Genomic DNA, 15,861 nt, shown 5'->3' with positions numbered 1-15,861 from the left:
GCGCCTGACCCAAGCCATGGTATTTTCAATAACCTCATATGCATGTGAAAGCTGGACAGTGAATAAGAAAGGCTATAGAAGAATTGATGCTTTTGAGTTATGGTGTTGGAGGAGAATATTGAAAGTGCCATGGGCCGCCAAAAGAACCAACAGTGTTGGAAGAAGTGCATCCTTGGAGACGAGGATGGCCAAACTGTCTCTCATACTTCGGACATATGTTCAGGAGGGACCAGTTGCTGGAGAAGGATATCATGTTTGGTAAGGTGGAAGGTCAGAGAAAAAGGGAAATACCCCCACCCCCACCCCCAGGGAGATGGTTGGCAATATGGCAGCATCAATGTGGTCAAGTGTGGTAACAATTGTGAGGTTGGCCCAGGATAGGGCAGTGTTTCATTCTATTGTGCATAGGGTTGCTATGAGTTGGTACCAACTCGATGGCACCTAACAACAACAATGAAAACAATAATGGTAACATTGCACTTTTATATATGCTGATGTTTAGTGGGTTAACTGCCTTCATTTTTATCAAGGCTTAATAAATGTTAGGAGTCCTGGTGTGGTGTTGTAGGATAAACACCACAAGGTCACTTTGAACTGAGAGTTGGTCATTCAAACTCACTAGCTGCTTCTAGGAAACCCTATTCAGGGTTGCAATGAGTTGGAAACAACTCAGCAGCACTTAACAACAACAACAACAACAACAACAACAACATATGCTAGGAACTGTGCCGGCTACCTGGGATCCAAAAGGAAAGATATGGTCCCTAATTCACAGGAGGTTGTTGTCATGTGCCCTCAAGTTCGTTCCAATTTATAGTGACCATGTATAAGATTTTTGAGACTGAAAATCTTTATGGGAGCAGAAAGCTTTGTCTTTCTTCCATGGTACAAATGGGGCAGATGGTGGATTTAAACTTGTGGTTAACAGCTTAACACGTAGCCACAATAAAATCAGGGAAATCTGCTCCTAGGAGGAATAAGTCATGATTAAGGATACTTTTGTACTACAGCCCTGACCACATTAGCTCACTTGGAAGGTGACTTTATGAACCTCACTTGAGCAACAAAGCAGATTTTCTTGACACCTACAAATCAACATTGTTGTTTTTTTGTTAAATGTCTTTGAGTCAATTCCAATGCATAACTACCATGTGTAGGGTTTCTTAGGAGTGGCTGGTGTGTTTGAACCGCTAACCTTGTGGGTCAAACCTTGTAGTCTAGTGCATTATCCTGCAGCACCTCACCAAATCAATAGGTGTATAGAAAATTCAGACTCAATAGTCCTAGAGGACAGAGTCAAATTGCCCCATAGGGATTCCAAGGCTGGAATCTCTGTGGAAGGAGACTGACTCATCTTTCTCTTGTGGAGCACCTGGTAGGTTTGAACTGCTGACTTTTTAGTTAGAAGTTGAATAGTTAACCACTGTGCCACTAGGGCTCCTGTTGGGGTCTATGCCCATAAGGGAAAAGGCTTCTATGTACATAGTTGCTGAGAGACTGAAATAATGACCAAGAACTAAACTGAGAGACATTCGTTTATTACAAATAAGAAAACAACAGAGAGACGGTTTGCTGACAGGGGAACTTACTGACAAAGGATGAGAAAACAGCTGTTTCCAATGGCGGCCGGTTGACAGTGAAATTGTTCCTCACAAGAGGCATGGGCTAGGGTCTTTTTATATCATGAGGTATACAAGTTTCACATGTGTCAAGGCAGTTAAGGGTGGTACGGGAACAAGAAAAATGTAGGACAATAACAAGGTCAGGGCTGCCTACCCTTTCAAGAGAACAAAGAGTTTGGGTCGGCATAGCGGGAGGGGAGGCAGTCTGCACTTTCCTAGAAAGCGGGAGCAAGGGGATAGGATTTAAGTTGTCATTACTTTGTCCATTTTGGAGCATTTAGTTTGTGTCCCTACAGCTCCATTAGACATACGTCAACTGTGTCTCAGTTGTTTACCAGAAGAGGACTTAAAAGAATGATTTTCTTAAAAATTAATATCAGAAATGTGATGTAAAACTAAATTTAAAACAAACAACCAGAACTTAATAGCAGTGCTCTAGCAATGAAATAGATGTTTCAAACAAAAGTGAAAGAAAGGAATTCAGCTAGAAGAGACTCTGCCTCAGTGGATTAATGTGAAAATCTATCCATCTTGGAGTATGGATATTGGTGGTGTACAATTAACTTTATAATGCAAAGACTTTTGATATGGTGATGTTGGAAGAATATGAATGTTGCGTATAAATTCAAAGGAAGCTTCAATGATTAATGCTGCTGGAACAGTTACTGTACTCTAACTCTATGATCTGACCAGTGCTGTGAGTTGCCATGGAATTGGCCCCAGACTCATGGTGATCCCATGTGCAGCAGAAGTAAACATCACACAGTATCTGCACCATCTCCGTTATTGGTTGCATATTAGAATATTATGATCCGATCCATAGGTTTTCACAGGCTGAATTTCACAAGGGGATCATTCACCCTTTTGTCCTAGTCTGTTGGTTGGGAAACTACAATGTAAACAGTTCAGCATCATAGCAACACTCAAGCCTCCACCGACAAATGGGAGGTGGCTGTGCATGAGGCATATTGGTGTGCAATCAAACCCAGATTTCCATGGAAGGCAAGAAATCTACCAATGAGCCACCACTGCCCCCATGTCTGAGATGTGTGGTTAACTTAGTCCGAAGCAAGCAAACAAGTAAAACTCAAACCCATTGCAGTCAAGTTGATTCTAAATCCTGGAAACTCTATATGTTACTGAGTAAAACTGCTGCAGAGGGTCCTTTACGCTGCAATGTTAATGGAGTCCTGGTGTGACACTGTATGATAAGCACTGGATTGCAAGGCTAGGTTAAATAATAGGGTTATCGATTCAAACTCACCAGTCGTTCCTTAGAAACCCTATGAAGGGTTGCTATGAGTCAGAACCAACTCAACGGCACTTTAACAACAACAATCTTAATAGTCAGGACTTTCTTCTGTGGTATATCTGAGTGGGTATGAATTACCAAGGTTTCCTTCAATAAGGAAAGAAGCCACTATTTTCACATTCCAAGAATATTTCAGTGTTAGAGCTTTGCATTTTGGGGGCTCATTTTGTGATGTGCACATTTGTTACCTTGTTGTTACTAGGTACTGTTAGGTCAATTCCAACTCATAGCAAATCTATGCACAACAGAACAATTTGTTGCTATATTTGAGCCTATTGCTTCTGACATGATGTCAATCCATGTCATTGGGAATCTTCCTCTTTTTTGTTGACCCTCTACTTTATCAAGCATGATGTCCTTCTCCAGGTACTAATCCTTCCTGGTAACATGTCTGAAGTATGAGAGATGAAACTGACTTCTAAGGAGCGTTCTGACTGTACTTCTTCTAACACAGATGTGTTTGGTCTTCCGGCAGTCCATACTCTTAATATTCTTCTCCAATACCTTAATTAAAATGCATGGATTCTTTTTTTTGGGGGTCTTCCTTATATATTGTCCAACTTTCACATGCATATGAAGTGATTGAAAATACTCTGGCTTAGGTCAAGTGCCCCTTAGCCCTCAAACTTAAAGCTTTGTTCTTTAACACTTTAAAGAGTTCTTGTGCATCTGATTCTTTGTCACCTATAACTTCAGAAATGTGGCATTTAGCAGGATCAGCAGCATTTTCAGAAAATCACAGCAAGCATTAATAGCCAGCTTCCTTTTCCTCATCTAATGATGTGAGACTTTAAATGGCTTTAATATCCTATTTTCAGTGCTAACATACAGCATCATCTGCTTCTCTGGGAGGTATATGAGAGCGTGTCACGCATACTTGATATATGGTCAGTGTCTCTGGAAGCTTGGCTTATTAATTCCGTGACAATGAAAATGTAGAAATAATTGAACTATGATGGGATGTAAAGTCCTTTCAGTGGGTAATCCCTATCTATGCTTCAGGCTTCCTGATGTCTCACACCCTGAAGGAAAAGGGATAGTTTGAACTCATTCATTATATCTTTTGGTTGTTTTAAACAGTTGTTTAACCCTTACTCCATGCCATTTCTTGAGTTAGCTTTTTGTAGTGGTTGTTGTTAGGTGCCATACGGTAGGTTCCAACCCTACGTACAACCGAGCAAAACACTATATGGTTCTGAACCAGCTTCAGAAGTGTTGTTATGATTGAGTCCATTGTGTTTGCCACTGTGTCAATCCATCTCATTGAGGATCTTCCTCTACTTTATCAAACATGCTATCCTTCTCTAAGGACTGGTCCCTCCTGACAACATGCTCAAAAGTACCAGAGATGAAGTCTCAACATGTCCCTTTCAAGGAGCTATTTGGCAGTACTTGTTCCAAAACAGATTGTTCCCTTTTCTGGCAGTCGTTGGTATATTCAATATTCTTCACCAAAACCATAATTCAAATTCATCAATTACTCTCTGATATTTGCTATTTAATTTGTCATTCCCTGCATAGTAAACCATGTGGTTGTCAGATTCAAAATGGCCAATACCAGTCCATTTCAGCTCACTAATGCCTAAGATATCGATGTTGATGCGTTCCATTTATTTTTGACAACTTCCAATTTTCCCAGATTCATACTTCATACATCCCATGTTCCGATTTTCAATGGATGTTTACAGCTGTTTCTCTTCATTTTAAATTGTGGCCCATCAGCAAATGAAGGTTCTGTGTGTTTTTCTCCCCCGAGCTTAACTCTATTCACGTCATCATGGTCAACTCTACTTTGAGGAGACATTTTTTTCCCCCCCAGTCGCATTCTGAGTGCCTTCCCACCTTCTGGTCCTGTATCTGACAGTGTTTCTCTGCTATTCATAAGAGTTTTCGGTGACTAGCGATTCGGAAGTAGTTTTGGAAGAGGCGCAGCTAGAATGCTCCTTGGAGGCAAGGATGGCTAAGCTTCGTCTCTCATACTATGGACATATTGTAAGGAGGGAACAGTCTCTGGAAAAGAGGAAGACCCCCCAACGAGATGGATCAGTCAGGTGGCATCATTGATGGCATAGAGTGTGGCAGCGGTAGTGAGGTTGGCTCAGGATCAAACATTGTTTTGTTCTGCTGTGCATGGGGTCACTATGAGTTGGTTCCAACTCGATGGCACCTGACAACAACAACATTCCCTATTCATTGTCCAGCTTTCCCATACATATGAAACAATTGAAAATAGGTCTGGCCTAGATCAGCTGCACCTTTAGTCTTCAAGGTGACCTCTTCAACACTCCAAAGAGTTCTTTAGCAGCAGATTTGCTCAATGCAATACAACATTTGACAGTTGATCTCTTGATCACTACTTATAAGAGTGTTGATTGTGGATTAAAGTAAAACGAAGTCTTTGACAACTTCACTGTTTTCTCCATTTACCATGTTTTATTTATTGCTGTGAGGTTTTTAATTTTCTGTATATTGAGGCAGAATTCACACTGAAGGCAGCAATATTTAATCTTCATCAGTAAGTATTTCAAATCCTCTTTGATTCCAGAAAGAAAGGCTGTGTCATCTGCTAGTGCAAGTCGTTAATGAGTCTTTCTCCAATCCTGATGTCGTGTTCTTCTTCACATAATCGTTTCTTGGATTCCTTGCTCAGTGTACAGATTGAATAACTATGATGAAAGGAGAGAACCCTGGTACACCCTATCCCTGATTTTAAATCACTCAATATCCCCTTATTCTGTTCAAATGACTGTCTCTTGTTCTATGTATAGCTTAATAAGGAGCACAATTAAGTGTTCTGGAATACCCATTCTTTGCAATGTTATTCATAGTTTATTATGATCCACACAATTGAAAGCCTTTGCTTTAGGATTAGCACTAGACTGCTAAACACAATGTCAGCAGTTCAAACCCACCAGCTGCTCATTGGAAACTTTATATAGGGTCTTATGAGCTTGACTTGACTTAACAGCACTTAACAATGACAACAACTACATTGAGGAGATTGTTGTTGTTGTTGTTGTTAGGTGCCATTGAGTTGATACTGACCCATAGTGACCTTATGCACAGCAGAACAAAACACAGCCTGATTCAGGGCCAACCTCACTACTGTTGCCATGCTTGAGTCCATCGATGCTACCACTTGGCCAATCCATCTTGTTGGGGGTCTTCCTCTTTTTCTCTGACCCTCCACCTTACCACAGATGATATCCTTCTCCAGCAACTGGTCCAAAGTATGAGAGATGAAGCTTAGCCATCTTGGCCTCCAAGGAGCAGTCTGGTGGCACTTCTTCCAAAATGGATCTATTGGTTCTTTTGGCAGCCCATGGCACTTTCAATATTCTCCTCCCACACCATAACTCAAAGGCATCAATTCTTCTACGTTCTTCTCAGGTGCACCTTAGTCCTCAAGCTGACATCTTTTTTATCACTGAGGAGATAGTTCTTCTCTAATTGTATTTTGCGTGCTTTCCAACCTGAGGGGCTCATCTTTCTGCACTTTATCAGACAATGTTCTGTTGTTATTCATAAGGATTTTAGTTGCTAACCTTTCAGAAGTGGTCGACCTCTCCTTCTTCCTAGTCTATCTTAGTCTGGAAGCTCTACTGAAACCTGTCCATCATGGGTGACCCTGCGGGTATTTAAAATCACAGCCACACACAAGCCACTACAGCCTGACAGACAGACATGTGAAGAGTTAGCTATTTAACATGGTATAAACAAAAACCTTGACTACCCTATTTCCTACATTTTCTTAACTTGAATTGGCACCATGTAGAAATAGTCACAAGAAATAATTAAAAGCTTCAATGAGCATCAATGGAGTCCTGGTATAACACTGTAAGATAAGCACTTGATTGTAAGGTCAGTTTAAACCACAAGGTCAGTTGTTCAAAACCACCAGCTGTTCCTTGGAAACTCTATTCAGGGTTGCTATGAGTTGGAACCACATCAGTAACAATGAGAATCAGTGGGGACAGTGGTGGTTCAGTGGTATACTTCTTGCCTTCCATATAGTCAACACCAGCCACTGAAGCCAGTGATGATGAAATTGAAAGATTCTACCAATTACTTCAGAAGCCCTGGTTGCATAGTGGATTGTGAGCTTGACTGCTAACTGAAAGGTCAGAAGTTCAAATCTACCAGAAGCTCCATGGGATAAAAATGAGACTTTCTGTTCTTGTAAAGATCTATAGCCTCAGAAACCCTATACAGGGTCACTATGAATCGGAATCGACTCCACGGCACACAACCATCATCACCACCACACGAATTTATTCAGTCTGAAATTGATCAAACCTGCAATCAGGATTTGTTGATAATTACTGGTGACTGCGAACAAAAAGAAAAGATCAGTATTTGGAAAATATGACCTTGGTGATAGAAATGATTGTGTAATAGAATTTTGGAGATTGTGTAATAGAATTTTGTAAGACCAAGGAACATATCTTTTTTTAAACAACATAAAAGACACATTGACCTCACCCTATGGGAAACACAGGAATCAAACTGACTACATCTCTGGAAACAGTCTTTGGGAAAGCTCAATACCATCAGCCAAAACAAGACCAGGGGCAGATTGTGGAACAGAACACCAATTGCTCATATGCAAATTCAGGCTCAAGCTCAAGAAAATTACAACATGTACATGAGAGCCGAAGTACGACCTTCTGAATTTAGAGACCATCTCAAGAACAGATTCAAGCATTATACACAAATGACTGGAGACCAGAGAGTTGTGGGATGACATCAAGAACATCATCCATGAGGAAAAGAAAAAGTCATTAAAAAGACAGGAAAGAAAGAAAAGACCAAAACGTTAGAATACTTTTAAACTTGCTCTCCAGTATGGAGATGATAAAGTAACTCGAAGTAATGATGAAGTTCAACAGCTGAACAGAAATTCAGCAGGCAGCTGAGGAAGACAAAGTATTATAATGAAATGGCAGACTTGGAGTTAGAAAATCAAAAGGGAAAATACATTTAACATTTTTCCAGCTGAAAGAAGTGAAGATGAAATTCTGGTCTCAACTTGCAATATTGTAAGTTTCTAATGGAGCCCTGGTGTGATGTTGAAGGAAAAGCACTGGACAGCTAATAGAAATGCTGGCAGTTCAAATCCACCAGCTACTCACTGGAAACCTTATATAGGGTTATAATGAGTTGGAACTGACTTGATGGCAGTTAACAACAACAACGGCATGGGCAAAATACTGAATGAGGCAGAAATCATCAAAAGAAAATGAAAGGTATACACAGAATCATTGTATCAAAAATATGGCCTATGTTTAACCATTTCAAGAAATACAACCATGGTCATCAAGAATCAATGGTAGTGAAGAAAGAAATCCAAACTTCCCTGAAGGTATTGGTGAAAAAACAAGGCTCTTCATTAATTGATGGAATACAAATTGAAATCTTTCAGCCAACTGATGCATCACTAGAGGCACTCACTCATCTATGCCAAGAAATTTGGAAGACAGTTACTGGGTCAACCGATCGGAAGACATCCATGTGTGTAGCCATTCCAAAGAAAAGTGATTTGATGGAATGTAGAAACAATCAAACAATATCATTAATATCACATGCAACAAAATTTGTTGAAGATAATTTTTAAATGGCTGCAACAGTACATCTACAGGGAATTGATTGAGGCACAAGCCAGATTCAGAAGATGTGAAATGAAGGATATCATTGTAGAAGTCAGATGAATCTTGGCTAATAGCAGAGAATACCAGAATGGTGTTCAATTGTGCTTTATTAACTATGCAAAGTCTTTCGACTGTAAGAATCACGAGACACTATAGCTAACATTGCTAAGAATGGGTATTCCAGAACACTTAATTGTGTTCATGAGGAACCTGCACATACACCAAGAGGCAGTTTTTTTTAACGGAACAAGGGGGATACAAAATGGTTTAAAATCAGGAAAGGTGTGCATCAGGGTTGTATTCTTTTAACATCCTTATTCTATCTGTATGCTGAGCACATAATCCAAGAAACTGAATTATATGAGGAAGAATATAGCATCAGGATTTGAGGAAGAGACTCATTAACAATCTGAGATATGCAGATAATACAACCTTGCATGATGAAATCAAGGAAGACTTAAAATACTTACTTGCTGGAAGCAGAGGACTTCAGTCTGGATCCTTCATAGGATTTGACATGCAACCTCTGTTGCAAAAGATCTCTTTTAAGTGTTAAAAGAATGAAGAAGTCACTTTGAGGACTAAGGTGTACTATAGTATTTACAATTGCCTCATAAGTTTGCAAAACCTGGAGAATGAATAAGGAAGACAGGAGAGGAACTAATGCATTTGAATTATGTTGTTGTCAAACAATATTGGATATACCATCAATGCCAGAAAAATGAACAAATGTGTCTTAGAAGAAGGACAGTCAGAATGCTCTTTAGACGTGAGGATGGTGAGACTACTTCTCAAGTACTTTGGACATGATATCAGGAGGGGCATCTCTGGAGAAGGATGTCATGCTTGGTAAATTAGAAGATCAGTGACAAAGAGAAAAATTGGCACTAGGACCAGCTGATGTTTCATTCTGTTCTGCATAGGGTCACTATAAGTTAGAGCTAACTCTATGATGCTTAACACCAATAGTTAATGAATTAGCCTTCCTTCCCCTCCATGCTTGGTAAAATCTGTAAAGAATATTTCTTTCTGTGTGTAAACTTTTTCTTGACTTCTCACAGTAGTGGGATTCTGAACTACTGACTTTTTAGTTAGTCCAGTGCTTATCCTACAGAGACACCAGGGCTCCTATATACAGAAAGTGTTGAGGAGATGAGATGTGGTCTAAATAACAAAAATCCCCATCCATCATAGCAGGAGGTCAGTAGACAAGAAATAGTAGTATAAATGTGCTAATTAAGTATTTGGAGAAGTGCCCCAGAAAAACACAAAGGAAGCAGTTCAAACTGTTTGCCTCTGGGGATCAAGACTGTGGGTGGGAAGGAATGGCTAAGAAGAGAGCATTTGGCTTTCTTTATAAATCTTTCTGTTCTTTTTGCTTTCGAAAACACACACATTTGTGACTTTGGAAATAGAGAAAATAGAATGAAAAAATTAAATTGTAAATATGAAATTATTGTAAAATAAGGATATTAATTAGGAAGATATTGAAAAGAATAGTTACAACAAAAAAACCCAGGCAGCCTGGAGTTTATGTTTTAAAATACCGCAATTAGAAGTCTATACATAGACAATTTCTTTGAACTGAAATCCTATAGAACTAATTTGCAAAAAGACAATTTTAAAAGAAAAAGTGATTTTTTGAAAAGGAAATGAAGAGAATGGAAAAACTTGAAAGTTGTAGGCCAGAAATTAGGCAGCTCCCCCCATCCTCTGAACACCCTAATCCATTGCCAAAGTTTGAAATGGCTTCAGAACGAATAGTTTTAAATAATTAAAACATGAAAGGCAAGAAATCACTAGAAAATTAGTGGAACTAACTGAAGATCATGGGTTAAAAGGAGATAATATAATAGGTGAAGTGTTTGTTAGGTCTTTACTGAAGAAGTGATTAAAGAGATTCTCACTCTTTAATTATCTTTTGAAGCAGTCAGATAAAATGGAATGGATCAAATAGCAACCAATAAGGAGGGAAATTTCAGACTGAGGGTAGAAAATATTTGGCATAGGAGTCACCAAGCTGGCCCTCCATCCCCATTTGGAGACAGTCTGTGAAACTTCCTCTAGAGTTTCCATAACAGCCATGGAATTGATATGTAAGATTAAACCTATGTGCTATAGGATAATATGCTGGACCACAAGGTAAGTTTGAACCACAACGCTGGCTGTTCAAACTCACTAGCTGCAACCCAGAAGCCCTGTACAGGGTGTCTATGAATCAAACTGACTCAACGGCATTTAACAACAACAACATAGCTAAAGTAAACTCAAAACCAGGTGTAAATAAACCCCTTGATGCTGTTGTTGTTATTAGGTGCTTTGGGTTGGTTCTGATTCATGCACAACAGTAGGAAACACTGCTCAGTCCTGAGCCATTCTCACAATTGTTATGTGTTGGGAGTGATTGCAGCTGAAGGTCTCAGACTTGGGGGTATTTTAACCGAAGGATTGCAACTGAACAGTTGTCTAGAAAATCAGGCTGCTCCCAGGTCATCTTACCTCACTGAGGAACTTGCAGGGCTACCTCCGGGGACAGGGAACTTGCAAGTTTTTTTCCTTGTATGACCTTCAGTTCAAGTCTGCAAACATCTCACTGCCCTATCTCTGTTTCCCTAGCAACTACATTCTTCTGATAAAGTCCTGCTTACTGCTTTCATCTATACACCAAAAGTTTTTTGCACTCTTTTCCCTGCCCCCAGCACCTCCTTTGATTTGTGTATATAATAAATGAGCTGAACTTAAGTTGGAGTCACAGCATTTCCATCAGAGTGCTGTGTCCCACCTGGTGCTAACTTTACTTATTTTCATTTTGTATCTTGTGTTTTCCTTTTTTACTAATCTCCCATTGCCCTTACTCGGGTTTAACCTCTCCATGTAGGTTGCAGAGTATAGCCATTTGTTGGGCGCCACAGTTACGCTTGAGCCCATTGCTGCTGCCACTGTGTCAATCCATTTCACTGGGGGTCTTCTTCTTTTTCTCTGACCCTCCACTTTACCAAGCATGATGTCTTTCTTCAGGGACGGGAGTCTCCTGATAACATGTCCTAAGTATGAGAGATGAAGTCTCATGGTCTTGGCTTCAAAGGAGCATTCTGGCTGTACTTTTTCCAACATAGATTTGTTTGTTCTTCTGGCAGTCCAGGGTACTGTTAATAGTCTTCTCCAGCACCATAATGCAAATGCATCAATTCTTCAGTGACCTTCCTTATTCATTGTCCAACTTCCACATGTATATGAAGAAAATTAAAATAATGTGGCTTGGGTCAGGCACACTGTTTTCCTCAAACTAGTGTCTTTGTTCTTGAATACTTTAAAGAGGTCTTGCTTAGCTGATTTGCCTAATTCCATACATCCTTTCATTTCTTGACTGCTGCTTCCATGAGTATTGATTATGTATTCAAGAAAAATGAAGTCTTTGACAACTTCAGTCTTTTCTCCATTTATCATGATGTTATTTATTGGTCCAGTTGTGAAGATTTTGTTTGTTTGTTTGTTTGTTTACATTGAGGTGCAATCCATATTGAAGGCTATAGTCTTTGTTCTTCATCAACAAATACTTAAGTCCTCTTCCCTTTCAGCAAGCAAAGTTCCACCATCTGCAAAACACAGATTATTAATAAGTGAATCTTCTTCCAATCTTGATGCCCTGTTATTATTCATATAAACTAGATTTTCTGATTATTTGCTCAGAATACAAACTGAATAAGCATGATGAAAGGATGCTACCCTGACACACAAATGTCCTGATTTTAAACCATTCATTATCCCCTTGTCATGTTCTAACAACTACCTCTTGGTCTATGTACAGGTTCCTCCTGAGCACAATTAAGTGCTCTGAAATACCCATTCCTCACCTACGCTATCAGTAGTTTGATCCACACAGTCAAATACTTTTGCATAATCAATAAACATCTTTCTGGTATTGTCTGCTTTCAGCCAATGTCTCTCTGACATCAGCAATGATATTTCTTATTCCATATCCTCTTCTCAACCTGTTGAAGCCATTTAAAAATTTTCTTCAGCAAAATTTATCCTGCATGTGATATTAAGGATATTGTTTGATGACTTCTGCATTCCGTTGTGTCCCCTTACTTTGGAATGAGCACAAATACGGATTTCTTTCAATCAGTTGGCCAAGTAGCTGCCTTCTAATTTCTTGGTGTAGATGAGTGAGTGCCTCCAGTGCTTAATCAGTTTGTTGAAAGATTTAAATTTGTATTCCATCAATTCCTGGAGCCTTGTTTGTGATAGTGCCTTGGGTACATCTTGGACTTCTTCCTTCACTATCATCAGTTCTTGATCTTATGCTACCTCTAGAAATGATTGAACATGGACCATTTCTTTTTTGGTACAGTGACTCTGCATTCCGTCCATCTACTTTGAGTGCTTTCTGCACTATTCATTGTTTTGCTTATAGAACTCTTCAATATTCAAAGTCCAGGCTTGAAGTTTTTCTTCCCTTCTTTCAGCCTGAGAAATGCTGAACATGTTCTTTCCTTTTGTTTTTCAAATTTCAGGTTTTTACACATGGCATTTAAAATTTTGACTTTTTCCTCTTGAGCTACCCTTTGAAATTTACTGTTTAGTGCTTTTACTTCCTCATTTCTTCTATTCGCTTTAGCTTTCTGTAAGAGCATGTTTCATAGTCTCTTCTGACATCCATTTGATCTTTTCTTTTTTTCTTATCTTTTTGATGACCTTTTGCTTTTTTCAGGGTGATGTTCTTGATGTTGTACCATAACTTTTCTGGCCTTCCTTCATTGGTGTCTAATGCAACTAATCTGTTCTTGAGACAGTCTCTAAATTCAGGTGGGATATATTCAAGGTCCTGGTGAGGCACTGTGGATTAATGCGCTGGACTGCAAGGTCAGTTTGAACTGCAAGGTCAGTGGTTCAAGCTCACCAGCTGTTCTTCAGAAACTACAGGGTCGCTATGAGTCGGAACTGACTCCACAACACTTAGCAATAACAAATATTCAAGGTCACATTTCTGCTCTCATGGACTTCTTTTAATTTTATTCTGCTTCAACCTGAACTTGCATATGAACAATTGGCCACAGTCCACTGCTGGCCTTGTTTTGATTGATGATATTGAGCTTTTCCACTGTCTCCTCACACAGATGTAGTCAATTTGATTCATATGTATTCCATCTGTTGAGGTTCATGTGTGTTCTTGCCTTTTATGTTGCTGAAAAAGAATTACTTGCAAAGAATAAATCATTGGTCTTGCAAAATTCTATCATGTGATCTCCAACATAATTTCTATCATCAAGGCCATATTTTCCAACTACTAATCCTTCTTCTTTTTTTCCAACTTTTATATTCTAATCACCAGTGATAATCCATGTATCTTGATTGCATGTTCGATCAATTTCAAATGGAAGAAGTCAGTAGTATTCTTCAATTTCATTACCACTGGATTTAGTGGCTAGTGTGTAAATTTGTATAATAGTGGTATTAACTGATCTTTGTAGGAGTATGATTATTATCCTATACAACATTGTACTTCAAAATAGATCTTGAATTTTTTTTAAATGATGATGAATGTGACACTATTCCTCTTGAATTTGTTTCAGCAAAATATTTGTTTTAAAAATAAAATTATCTGATTCAAAATAGCCAGTATCATTCCATTTCAGCTCACTAATGCCTAGCATATTCATCTTTATGAGTTTCATTTTTTGCAATTTAAAAATTTCCTGGATTCACACTTTGTACATTTCATGTTCTGATTATTAGTAGATGTTTTTAGTGGTTTCTCCTCATTTTGAATTGTGCCCTATCAGCAAATAAGGTCTCCAAAACTTTGCTCCATGCATGTCATTATGGTCACTTCTATTTTGAGGAGGCAGCACTTTCCCACTCATATTTTGGGTACCTTCCAACCTGAGGGGCATATTTTCTAGCACTATCTCTGACAATGTGCTGCTGCTATTCACAATGTTTTCATCTCCTGACAGGACACCTGACAATGTTCTACTGCTATTCATAAGGTTTGTAGTGACGAATCAGCCTCTCATTTTCCCTAGTCTGTCTTAGTGTGGAAGCTCCACTGAAACCTGTCCAATAGGGATGACCCTGCTGGTATTTAAAAGACCTTTGTCAGAGTTTCCAGCATCACACAACAAGCAATTAACCACAGTATGACAGATAGATGATAGAATAAATCCCTTACCTCTGTTTAATTCATTCAAAAATTGGACCAAAGCTAAATAGGTTTAAGGGAAATGACATTTCATTTTGCTGAGTGGCACAGGTAAGAAATACGTTCTAAGAGAAGTAAGAATAGTTCAGTGAATAAGAGAAACAACAGATACTTTAGCCTAGGGGTTATCCTGTGACACAGATTCATGTTAGGTTACTAGACCATGGTCAGTGGCCAGGTTCAAGTGAAACTTGAGACTGACAGAAAAGGTATTAATAACTCATTATACAAAATAAATCAAGGTTAACAGATGTTAAGACACATGCTCAAGATTAGAAATCAAATTAATAGAAAATCTGACCTTAGGTCTTAGGTGCTCAGTGTCTAGTCTAGAGCCCTTGTTCTTAATTACACAGCATTTATATCACAACCTGTAAGAAACTGTTCAACACTAGAGACATTAGATTCACATCTAGATGGCAAGAGAGATCTAAACATCTGTTTTATTTAAGTTGTTGCATTTTTGTCTTTCTTTTATGGCAGCTTGAAATGCACTCTAAGAGATGAAGTTATTAACTCAGAGATCCTTTTGTTAATATTATTACTTTTGGCTCATAGAGCCTTTGACATTTTATTAATGTCAGGACACTTTTTACACTATGGAAACATGACTATAGATGTCTCTAGGTAACTCAAAAGGGTTACATGTATTTGGATAGGGTTTAATTAAGTCACTTACAAATTCAGCTGTTCTTCCCATCATTTTAATAACCTACATACCATGTAGAGTGGCAGAATGTACCCTTTCATTAAAAAGAGTTAATTTAATTTGATGAACTTGACCTATACCTATGGGTGCTCAAAAGAGAAAACAAATCTTTACAGCGAGGTTCATTCCCACCCCCTCCATACATAGAGTGAACAAGGATGGGCAACTTGGACATTGGTTACCCAGAATGGGGGAGGGGAGGGTTACAAAGGTAAGAAGTGACTGGCTTACAAGCTTTCAAGAGGCAACCTAGATCCAGAGGGCATGGAGGAAGGTAGAATCGCCACTGAGTAGTATCCAATCTGTCTAGGTGGGGCTGATGAAAGAAGATGTGGATAGGTCTCTTGTGATACAGTAGTGAATAA

Source organism: Chrysochloris asiatica, unplaced genomic scaffold (genome assembly GCF_000296735.1).
Source record: "Chrysochloris asiatica unplaced genomic scaffold, ChrAsi1.0 scaffold00021, whole genome shotgun sequence".
Classification (NCBI taxonomy): domain Eukaryota; kingdom Metazoa; phylum Chordata; class Mammalia; order Afrosoricida; family Chrysochloridae; genus Chrysochloris; species Chrysochloris asiatica.
This window is presented reverse-complemented; position numbering follows the sequence as displayed.